Here is a 12292-nt window from a genome sequence, read left to right on the forward strand (position 1 = left end):
AGTATTTAGTAACTAAATACTTTGGTATTTAGTAACTTTAAATACTTCAGTAATGAAAGTTGATTTTTTGTACATGTTACTGCATTTTGAACTTACGTGATTAAAACACCTAGCACAGGTCATATTTCTACGAGAATGAAAAATTACAAATGACAGCAAAATCGCCAACGAATAAAATGATACCACAGAACCCATTTGGAAATCAGTGTCACACATATGTCATTGCTAAATACTGAGCATGGCTGATGTCAAAAACGGTCAGAGTTCTCGGACAAATATCAATATCTAGAGTGAGGTTTAAGAGAACAGCCACTTAGTCATTGAAATGGTGTGTTTTAACAGGTACAACCTTTCCACTTGGAAGTGTGGTCCTGATGTTGATTTTCTTACCTGGACAACATGACCTACACTTGCTGCTGTTAATTGGATTGAGTTGGGGCTACGCAGCCAGAAGAATTTAGCACAGACGTTAATCCTTTCTGGAGAATACCAGCCTGAGCCTGACAGTGTCTAGGGCACAAGGTCAAAATCAGTACGACATATTAATACTGACCATGAGGAGAAAATGGAAGTTTTACTGCCTAGAGAAAACAATATTATCATTATAAGCCATACTGCAATCAGCTAATTTTTTATCAATTAAAAGGCTTATGTCATCTTTTAAGAATAAAATAATATATACTCGTACAAATGTACACAGTAGAAATGAGCCTTCAGAATAGAATTTTGAAGTCTTCTTCTCCAAAGAGAGTACCCTGAAGCATTATGGTTATCATTCTGGTGAGCACTGTTTCAGAATTAATCTAAGAGAGATGTTTTGTTTTGTTCTATATGGTAAACTTTATATTATTCGTTTTGTTTTGCATCTTGATCTTATTACTTAGTTTGTGGTGGACATCTTCCCATGTCAACACATGGCCTGACTCATTCCTTTTTTGCCTTGTGGTAAATTTTGCATTAGCGATGTTCTCTTCATAGAATTTATTATCATCGTACTTTAAATTATAGAAAGAAATTCTGATAAAACATTCAGCAATATAAAATTGAAATTAATGCATTAGGGAACAACTCAGAAAAACAAAAAACTATTTTCATTCATCAAATAGACACAAATAAAAAGGGAATATGGAGAGATGGACATTCTCGACATTTCTACATTTCTTTCTGGAAAGGAATGTAGTTATAACTTCTATAAATTAAACATATCCTTATTATTTGGCTGACCATCCTTCTTTGTGAGCATCCGTAGTGCACAGATCAAAACCCCAGGATGCAAGGACATATGTGCAAGGATTTGTATAGTGTGGCAAGAAACTGGAAAGTACCCAGAGGTCTACGAGTCATGTATGACAGAACATATCACAGGTAATAATGATATAGAAGATTAAACTCTTATTTTAAAGATTTGTTTGAATTAGACTTTCAGAATGGGCTTTTGAATGAAAACAGCAAGCTGAGAAATAATATGGTACAAGATGAACTTATATTTTTTTGAGAAAAACATAAACACACACACAGACACACGCACACACGTGCACACATGCATGAAAACAGGCCTGAAATAATAGACTACTAAAATTGCTTCCATGAATAGTGATGATTTGATGATATAATCATGGTTTCCTTTAGAATTTATACATGATGGTAAGCATGTATATCTTATTTTTATAATTTAAAAAAGTGAATAAAGAACACTTAAAATGAAAAAAAAAATATATGATTGGATGAACAAGTTTCATAGAAAATACCTTTCTATTCTCATATAAGGTTTAATGATTTTAGAGGCAGGTACTTAGAATTTGGTACAATATTCTGAGCATCAGTAGTAATAATGGAGTGGTGCTAGATGATGCTGAGTAATATACTGCCTATTTTATTTTATTTTATTTTATTTTATTTTATTTTATTTTGTTGTCTAGAGAGTGGGTATCTTGCTTCAGTGTTACTATTCTTCCTTTTTCTTTAAATGTTTATTTATTTTTGAGAGAGAGTGTGTGTGTAAGTGGGGTACCGGCAGAGAGAGAGAGAGAGGGAGAGAGAGAGAGAGAGAGAGAGACACGCAGAGAATCCAAAGCAGACTCCAGGCTCTGAGCTGTCAGCACAGAGCCCGACGTGGGGCTCGAACTCACGAACTGCAAGATCATGACCTGAGCCGAAGTCGGACACTTAACCGACCGAGCCACCCAGGTGCCCCACTCTTTTTCCTTTCTAAATGATTCCTAGAAAAAGAGATGCGTTTGAAGAAGGCTAAGGAAAATATCACTTTATTAATAACTGCGCATCAGCCTCAATACCAGTGCTGCAAGCCTGCACCTCACCACCCATGGCCTTCTTTGTGCTTGATCCAACGGAAGCCTAGAGCCCAGAATCAAAGTAGACTGAAGACAGGCCACACTACATTGCTACGCCTTCACTAGAGGATCGCCCCCTTAGCAGTCTCATAGGACAAAAAGATACCTCTGCCAAAATAAAGGAAATAGGGTGAAAGCAGAGCCCCATGAAGGTTTATCTTTGCTTGCAGTGTATCTTCCATAAGAAAACATGGGTGACCAGTACCTTGATATTTGTCAGATTAGCACTCTACCCCCTTGGAAGATGGGTTTCTTGCCCCGGATGCCCACTCACCCTTGAATAAGAAAGAGGAGAAAAAAGAGGGAAGAAGAAAACACCCTCGTCCCTAAGAGGACCCAAGTTAAGAAGATGGGTTGGAAGAAGACCCTTGGAAGATGGGTTTCTTGCTCCGGATGCCCACTCACCCTTGAATAAGAAAGAGGAGAAAAAAGAGGGAAGAAGAAAACACCTTCGTCCCTAAGAGGACCCAGGTTAAGAACAAAAGATAAGGATATCATCTTTTAAACATCTAAAGCAACAACTGGAAAGAGAAGGGAAATTAATCGTCAATTACCTTTTTAAACTTTGGGGGGTCATGAAAATAAAAGCCATATTTTTTTCCAAGCACTTCTAGGTTTTTCAAACCATCTGTGCTTCGAGGAGAATTTGGTACATGTGTTTTTAGTTAATTTACACTTAACTCATCAAAATGTTGACTTGTTATTCCAGCTATTTGATGTCTCAGAAATCATACACACATTTTAATATATGTTCAAAAGTCTTTCCCCCATTTGGATAAGGAAGTCATCATCAGCTGGCAGTAAACAGAACCTGGAAGAGCTTAAGTCTGATTCTGACAGAGAAGTGAGGAGATTCCAAGGAGTTTGAAACTCGGCAAACTACTTTCCACGCACACAGTGACAAGCACTTTGAAGGGAAAAACATGAGAAGTGACCCCCAAAACATCAAAATCATCACAAGCATAAAGGGAGTCTCTAGGATATGAAGATGTTTAGTCAGGGGACTTGCAATATATATCATATTAATTCTATATTCCCGAAATAAAAGAATTTTGAGATCAGCACAAAAAGCCCCATGCTGGTCTCTGTGTACCAAATACTGTACAGAAGCCAGTAGGTTAATTTTTCCATGAAAAAGAACAAAGGATGTTTTTGAACTTCTGATGATCCAATGATCTTCTTCCTTTTAAGTAAAATGTATTAAATGCATATCCAATAAAAGGTCCTTTATATTCACAGCAATAGGCTGGAAACAATTTTTCTTTTGCCCCACCTTGAATGTGTTTCTAGACCAGAATGCTTGAGTAAAAGCTATCACCGACTGTTGTTTGATTGTCTGGTTTTACACCTGACTAAAGCTTCAGTTAGATCTAGAGTAATTCTCAGGATATTTGCACACAGACTCTTGAGAATTGTTTGATGCAAGAACCCGGCCTTTTGTGACGGCAGACAAGGGGTTCAGAGACTGAGCGCAGACTATGGAAGGCATTCTGAGGCCAAATCTCATGGAAGTACAAGAGGAACCAATTCATGTCTAAGAATGACCCTAGACAGAAGCCGAAGATTCCAGATTTGGAGCAGCAGATCAATAGGAACATGAAAGACACTGGAGGGAGCAGAGCAGCCAAGAGATTGGGGAAATGTTCTAGGGGGTGGTGTGGGGGGTGGAGAGGGCACAGACAGACACAGAGGTCGAGGAAGGGCAGTTTGGGGGCAATTCTCATGATCATGAGCTCCTTGAACGGTTTGGCTTGCTTCTCTGTTCTGGGATAAATTCAAAACGTAATACGGTAGCAGGAACAGAAGGAAACACAATAATCATCTCACCCAACTTTATACATTTTAGCTCTCTCATTTTTTTAAGTTTTTATTTATTTATTCTGAAAGAGTGCGCAGGAGGGAGAGAGATAAAGAGAAAGGAGAAAGAGAATGAGAGAGAGAGATGAAAAGATGTGGGGGTTAGAACTCACAAACTGTGAGATCATGATCTGAGCCAAAACCAAGAGTCCGACGCTTAACAGACTGAGCCACCCGGGTGCCCCTGGTCTTCTTATTTTTATAATTGTGGATTTTGTTGCTCAGACTGGATGGGTAACGTTTTACCCTAGGATGCTATAGCTAGTTCAGTGTTGGGCAGAGTGACCGTGAGGCCTCCCTTTATTTCCAGGCCAGTGTTCTTTCTACGCACCACATCCCAAGTACATTCGTCATTTCCTGTTTCCTTTTGTCTTTTTAAAGTTTCCTTTTTTTTCTTCTTTTTTTCCCCACTTGCCTCATTCATTCCCACTGTGACTCGAGATTGAAGAAGTGACAAAACGTCACATCCGATGCTCCGGTGCAAGTATTTTCAGAGGGGGTCACAGAGATGCATGTTTGTTTTGTGAAGTTTCACGCTCATTCTCAACATATGGGTTCAAAGCTGTGAACCAACCATGAACCTTGGGAGCTGGGAGTCGACAAGATGGGACTAATATGTAAAAGAAAAGGAGGTTCAGAAGGACTTGTTGGACGTCCGTTCTCTTTTCAAAAAGAACATTTTGGTGAGTTAAGCGTAAATGAGTTGGGAACACACTGATTTTATTCGCTTGCCAGATGCATGGGTTTAACATGAACGGAAAAAAGCACTCCGAACAACACGATGTGAATTTTATTGGTCTTTTTTTCTCTAGAAGATGGAAGCTGAAAAATGATGGGGACAAGTGAATTGAAAGCCATCATGAGTTTTAAACGCATGTATAGCACATGACACTGTCAGACGGAACAGTAAGGACATCTGGGCTGAGAGCTCTCATTTTGAAAGCCCTGGTATACTTTCAGTGGGTGACTTCATTATAATACTGAAAGAAGTTTCCAGGCAGGTTTTTTTTTTTTTTTTTTTTTATCTGAACTTTCTGTCTGAGAATAGGGGACAGGGCTGTGAGAAATCCATTTCATTGTAAGGAATGTAATGCTTCAGTAAAGGTTGTAATTGGGCAATTAGAAGACAAGAGATAATAAACGACTTGGTTTAACATATTAAGGCTTTCCGAAAAATAAGACAATCTACTGGATGATCTTTTTATGTATCATTTTGTCTGCCTCAGACATTTTACTTTGGGTAGTGCAGGTCGGATCTTTGCGGAATCCTGATGATTTCCACCAAAAGAAGTAAACAAACATGTCAGTATTCTCGTCGTCTTCTGGTATCTCTGCCTCTTTGGCCAACTTCATGGGGGGATATTTGGTAATTATTCTATGATCATTATGTGAATCTTTACGTGATCATTATGTGAAATTCTTTGCTTTTGTTGTAGGAACACTCCATAATTAGCTAAATAAAGTTCAAACCTTCTGTACAGGCAGTATCCACAAACTCTTTTTTCAAAGCAATGCGTGTTTCTTGATGCGCCCACGAACTTCTAAGACGACGTGTAAGTTTATGTAAGCGCTCCCTGGTTAGCTTGTGACGGGACTCTCTTTAGAACACGCTAGCAAAACTGAAATCAAACTGTTTCAGATGCTACAGTTAGATGAAATCACAAGGAAGCTATTCTTGGAATTTTATTAAAACGCTATGTTGGTTGGGACAAAAACACTCACGTCTATGGAGTAGAGCATCCTCAAAACAGTGTACCTTTACTGATGGATCCAGGCCACATCACACAGCCCGAGTGCACGTCAGCCTCACATCTGTCATTAAATAAGTGACTCAATTTTTTTTTTTCTTGCCGCTGTTTCGTGTACTTCAAATAGAAAGAAAACTGGGCTACGCTTCAAAATTTAAATACGGTGAATGAAAAGGCTTTGTTCACATTTAATTAAATTACTGTTTATATGCCATATGTTTGATCAGACATTGCTTGTATCCCAGATGGAGGCAATGGGGAGGAATAAGGTATAATTTTTTTCCCCCTCTTCTCCGAGTACAAGGCACAAATTGAGATGATTTTCTAAAAAGTGTCATCACAGTGACAAACTCATAGGGCCACTGCTGTGACATCAGCCCTTAAATGATCCCTTCATGGCTCATCAACTCTCAGAACTGTAAAGATAACCTGTCTGAAGATAGGTAGGACCCTGGGCTCCAGAAGACAATACATCAGCTATTTTTGAGACTCTCTTCGTGGAACTTTCCTCAGGTATACTGCTGCTCTGATGTGGTAACACCATATTCATCAGGATTTCGGATCAGGTTTATTTTGTAAATCATAAATAAAAAATAAAGAGACGTTGATTTACAGATGGCAACTTAAGTCACGAAAATGTAAATTCAGTAACATCTCCTGCAGTGTGAGTTGGAAAGAGAGAGAGTCACTGTGTGGGAGTTCCCTAGGTTCAGAGGAGGCCCTTTTCTCTTTTTTCTCTTTTTCTTTCTTTCTCTTTTTTTCACATTCCTCACTCACCAAATGGATGTGCTTTGCAGAGAGGAAGGGAAGAGTCCTTTTTACCATATGAAGCGAGCATGTGTTTTTCTTGCTTTTGCTGCTCTGCTGTTTTTGCCATATTTTCTGAGTTCAAGTCTCTAATCAGTTGGTGGGAGTGTAGATGTAATGACATTTATTTTGGAAAACATGTTCTGCTAACATTTTGTAGTAATGTAAGCCATTTAATTCTAAAATTGGCAGCTGAAACTAACACTGTGTCCACATAAACAACTACTCAAATGTTTTAGTCAAAGGCATTTTGGGCACCCAGGGCCAGGACATCATTTCTGGGTCTGCATACTTCTAAAAGTCCAAGTTTGGCAGGCAGGGGCTTACCTCCAACCCACACAGACAGAACCTGAAGAATCTTTCCTGTGCTCCATGTACACAAAAAGAGGTCCTCACCTTTTGTTTTTATTTTGTTTTTATTTAAAAAAAAATTTTTTTTTCAACGTTTATTTATTTTTGGGACAGAGAGAGACAGAGCATGAACGGGGGAGGGGCAGAGAGAGAGGGAGACACAGAATCGGAAACAGGCTCCAGGCTCCGAGCCAGCAGCCCAGAGCCCGACGTGGGGCTCGAACTCACGGACCGCAAGATCGTGACCTGGCTGAAGTCGGACGCTTAACCGACTGCGCCACCCAGGCGCCCCTCACCTTTTGTTTTTAAAATGAATAAGTAGAAGCAGAGGAAACACATAAATGAAATTCTTGGCCTCAGCAGTGGTCTCGAGGGGTGGGCTGATTTGTTCTTCGGAGAGAGGGACAAGCCAAGCAGTCGGGGAGGGAAGTGGGGAGGCTTCCCTGTGACTGCGACACACATACTAAGCTCAGATTAGAACGCTTCTCATTTTCTATTCTCTCCAAAGGGCGGAGGAGGAGAACCCATCTGCCATCTTGGTTTGCCAGATGAGACATTCTCAGGACAGGAGTGAGGGCACTCTGATACTACAGGACAGTAGTCATTTTATTTTTTGGAGCATCTACCGTAGGCTAGGTGGTGTAACAAACCTTTTAGGCCTTATTAAAATATCACAAAACTCCTGCAGTAGTACTATAGGTGAATAAGATCATAATATTTAGAATAGAATACAATAGGATAGGATAGGATAGAATAGAATAGTATAGAATAGAATAGAATAGAATAGAATAGAATAGAATAGAATAGAACAGACACAGGAAGTTTGGCTAATTTGCTACAGTCCTGCGACTAGCAAGTAGCAACATGAGGATTTAAATTATGGAATCTACCCCAGTGACCATCTCCTTCCGTCTCATCATCCAGATCAACACGGGACACAAATTGTGGGCAAGCAAACCAGGGAGAGGAGGGAAGCGAGAGAAAATAAACAATGTTGTGTGATAACCGAGTGACGAATATTACCACGCTACTACTTAGGTTATTTAAATCCTTGATCTATGGGAGAGAGTCATGAATGCACACAAATTTGAAAGTGGTCTTATGATAGATACTTGACAATGATTAAAAACACACCCTCCCCCGAGAGGCTTAAAGACACACACCGGAGTCTTTAGTTTTACTAAATGCAACAGTTGCCCAGGTTCACGCTTCTGAGTCATCCTTAATATCATCCTCCTTCTGATATGCCAGGGCTCACCTTGTCCCAGCCTTGTTTTCCTCCCGTTTTTCTCCACTTCAGGGACGGGTTCCACCACCTGCTCTGTGCACAAGCCAGGAGCCTGGGAGTCATCCTTGTTATCAGACTCTTCCTGGTGGTCCATGTTCAATCTTTTACTTATTCTTATTTTTCTTCCTAAATACCTCTTGAATCTGTGCATTTTATGTTTGCCACCTTCTTCATCATTCCACTATTACCTGGATTTCTATAATAGTTTTGTCCCTCTGACCTCTGAACCAATGAGCACAGACTAGGCAGGAGAATGTGTTAGTGAGGCAGACCCGGTCCCACCAGCCTCCTGTCTCAGGTCCAAGACTGTCCGGATCAAGACAGAAATCCTTAACGTGGCCTGTGAGGCCCTGTGTCGGCTGGCCTCAGTTCTCGATCTTCACCTCATAGTACTCCCCTCTTCTTCTCTGTACCTCATCACCTTGACCTTTCAGTTTCTGCCTCATGACCTTTGCAAATACTCTCTCCCAAATCCTTCTCCTCTTTCCTGAGTGACCTTGAACTTACCTTTAGTTAGTTCTGCATTCCCTTCCCCCCATCAGGGGCCCGCTTTCCATACATCTTCTCTCAGCATCCTCCCCTTCCCTTTGCACAGTCTAACAAGAGTGATGAAAAATACCTGCTTGTCTATTTCCCTGAGCAAAAACTGTAAGATCAAAAACCCAATCTGCCTTGTTCACCAGTCTACATACAACACATAGCACAGAGCCTTTCACATATTAGGTAGCTAGTTAATCCTTGAATGATGAGATGAACAAATACTTCCTGATCAGCTTCAATTAAGGAAGAGAGTGAGTCATCTTAGAACTCTCACTGTAGGTTCCTAGAAGCAGTCACTATAGCTTTTCTTCTTGTTACCATTGGTGGTGCCATGATGCCTGGGAGATTCTCACTTGTTGGCTTACTGAATCTACAAGCTACGTGCATGGAGAGGAGGCCCCTGCCTATTAGGAAGCAGAATATCCTTCTGCCATATAAGACCTAAGTGCTTCACCTTCTACGCGAATTAGGGAGCTGTAGGGCATACCTTTGATGATCTAGATTCCTCTTTCCTCTTGTATCAGTCAGGGTTCCCCAGAGAGAAACTGAACTACCAGGATATATATATGAAAGAAGGAGTTGACTCACACGATTTTGGAGGTTGAGATGTCCCGTGATCTGCCATCTTTGAACTAGAGAAGCAGGGAGTCTGGTGATGAAGTCCAAAGGGCTGAGAGTTTGAGAGCCAATGGTATATATGCCAGGTCTGATCGGAAAGCCTGAGAACCAGAAACACAGAGTATAGGAGAAGATCAAAGTCCAGATCAAGAGGTCAAGCTGAGAGTAAATTCAACCTTCTTCCACCCTTTTGTTTCCTTCAGGCTCTCAGTGGCTTGGATGGTGTGATCCTTCACTGGAGAGAGCCATCTGCTTTCCTAAGTCCACCAATCCAAATACTAATCTCATAGGCGAACACCTAAAAATAATGTGTAGACAAGTACCGGGGCTTCCCGTGACCCTGTCAGGTTGACACAAAACTAACCATTACACCTCTACGGCCAGATACACATCTAACCCTCCTGGTTTGGGATAGTTTGGTTTCACTGTAACTTTCGGAACTGTAGCAGCTGAGATTCTTGTCGATCATTTGTGAGCTTATAGTTGTTGGAAATCTAATGGAGACAATCCACTAACTCTAGTAAATAGTACTCATAAATTCTCAAAGACACACTTCACATGCTCTCCTTAAAATTACACTAGAGATGCTTACAAGTATTACCTGTAATGAGTAAGAGGATACAATAAACAGTCTTTATAAAATGTTCTAATATAATCCAGTAACTGTGGGAAAGTTGTTAGCTACGGTTAAAGTGAAGAACCTAAAATATTTCCATTTTTTTATACCTGGCTACAAATCCTTCCTTCCTCCCATCTTTCCCTCCTTCTTTCTTTCTCCCTCCATACCTCCCTCCCTCCCTTCCTCCCTTCCTTTCTCCTTCCCTCCCTCCCTCCCTTCCCCCTTCCCTCCCTTCCTTTCCTTCCTTCCTTCCCTCCCTGGCTCCCCCTTCCTCCCTTCCTTCTCTCTTTCCTTCTTCCTTCCTCCCTTCCTCCCTCCCTTCCTTCCTTCCTATGTAAGTCTTAAAGTGAAAGTTGTGTTCAATTACTTTAGTTATATGCACATTCTAATTTTTCAACATCACACCAAAATGCCAGTGTGGAGTTCACAGATACAAATACACTTAGTGATTAGCTTCACCAATGGAAGTAATACCCCTGAAAATGATCCAATATTAAAAGAGAGATAATACTAAGAAGTGAATGACTGGTATGAAAAAAAAGAGTTCTAGATCTTAGAGTTACAGTCATGTTCCTTTTCTGTAAATTATTTGCCAGATTGTCGGTGTTTAGAAAGTTAAAGTATGATATTAGATTCTGGTAGTTTGCTACGTTATCCTAAAATTAACATGTTCCTATATTTGGAGCAATGACCTAGAAAATAAGATTGACTGAGTCATTTTGTTAAGTCTCCTTATTTTTCTGTACCCTAGGTTTCTCGGTATGCAGGCCTGATAAAAACTCTGTGCACATTTCATGGGCTGGTTATTCCTGCCACTCTGACTCTTGTCCCACACAATGACAACTCAAGAGAGAGTGCAACATAAGAAAATTTGAACATCTCCTCCCATAGCATTACGCATACAACATAATTACTACTATTGTAAGTACAAGTGGGGAAAAAGAAAGAGACACTTCAACTTTATCAAATCTACTGGTTTAACCGAAAACAAAAAAGAATCCATCAATGTAGGAAAGTGAGATATTACTCTAGTTGGGTCAAAATAATAATTTGAAGGCATTAGCTAAATATGAAATGGCACGGAATCAGTCGTAAATTAAACCGAAAAAATCTAGCCTAACAGAATCACAACTACTAACATCGCTCTAGTTTTTATTCCTGAATGACAGAGCATTGTTTGAGATATGTACCAGTTGCCATTGACGATAGTCATTCATTGAGTTTAAAATCAAAGGGTGCAGGGCGCCTGGGTGGCGCAGTCGGTTAAGCGTCCGACTTCAGCCAGGTCACGATCTCGCGGTCCGTGAGTTCGAGCCCCGAGTCGGGCTCTGGGCTGATGGCTCAGAGCCTGGATCCTGTTTCCGATTCTGTGTCTCCCTCTCTCTCTGCCCCTCCCCCGTTCATGCTCTCTCTGTCTCTCTCTGTCCCAAAAATAAATAAACGTTGAAAAAAAAAATTAAAAAAAAAAAAAAGGGTGCAGCAGAGACCATATTAAATAAACAGCAAGTTTTCAATTTTTTACATTATATATATATATATATATATATATATATATATATATATATATATATATGAATTTGAAACAACTGCTGGATTTTCTCTTTTATTTAAGTAGTAATTACATTTCTTCATTCCACTTTCCACTTCAAGTATTCATCACTTACTGACTTACCGAGATTCTGAGGTTAAAAGGCTAGAGGCAAGCTGACTAGATTCTACACATTTTTTTCTCACTTCTGAAACTATGGATGCTGGCTGATCAGGATCAATAGATATTGTGTTAATGGAAGGTTCATTTTGTCCCTTTACTTTTACCACCCTGGTTTCCTCTTTGACGTACAATATTTTGACTTTCGTCGGTTTCTGATTTGGAAAGGAAGACAGGTTGATTGCATGTCAGAGCGTCCATACAGACTCTTGAAAATCATCCAAGGGGCGCCTGGGTGGCTCAGTCGGTTAAGCATCCGACTTCAGCTCAGGTCACAATCTCGCGGTCCGTGAGTTCGAGCCCCGCGTCGGGCTCTGGGCTGACGGCTCAGAGCCTGGAGCCTGCTTCGGATTCTGTGTCTCCCTCTCTCTCTGCCCCTCCCCCGTTGAGGCTCTGTCTCTCTCT

General features: G+C 40.5%; 1 long non-coding RNA gene across 1 annotated transcript in view; it reads right to left on the reverse strand.

Annotated features, from left to right (window-relative positions):
• LOC123602839 overlaps window positions 1-9747 on the reverse strand; it is a 107835-nt gene extending 98088 nt beyond the window's left edge. The window contains exon 1 of the long non-coding RNA XR_006714612.1: window positions 9531-9747. This is a non-coding gene — a long non-coding RNA (uncharacterized LOC123602839). The remainder of the gene's footprint in view (window positions 1-9530) is intronic.
• Between the last annotated feature and the right edge of the window lie 2545 nt (window positions 9748-12292).

The sequence above is a fragment of the Leopardus geoffroyi genome, chromosome A1, assembly GCF_018350155.1.
Source record: "Leopardus geoffroyi isolate Oge1 chromosome A1, O.geoffroyi_Oge1_pat1.0, whole genome shotgun sequence".
Classification (NCBI taxonomy): Eukaryota; Metazoa; Chordata; class Mammalia; order Carnivora; family Felidae; genus Leopardus; species Leopardus geoffroyi.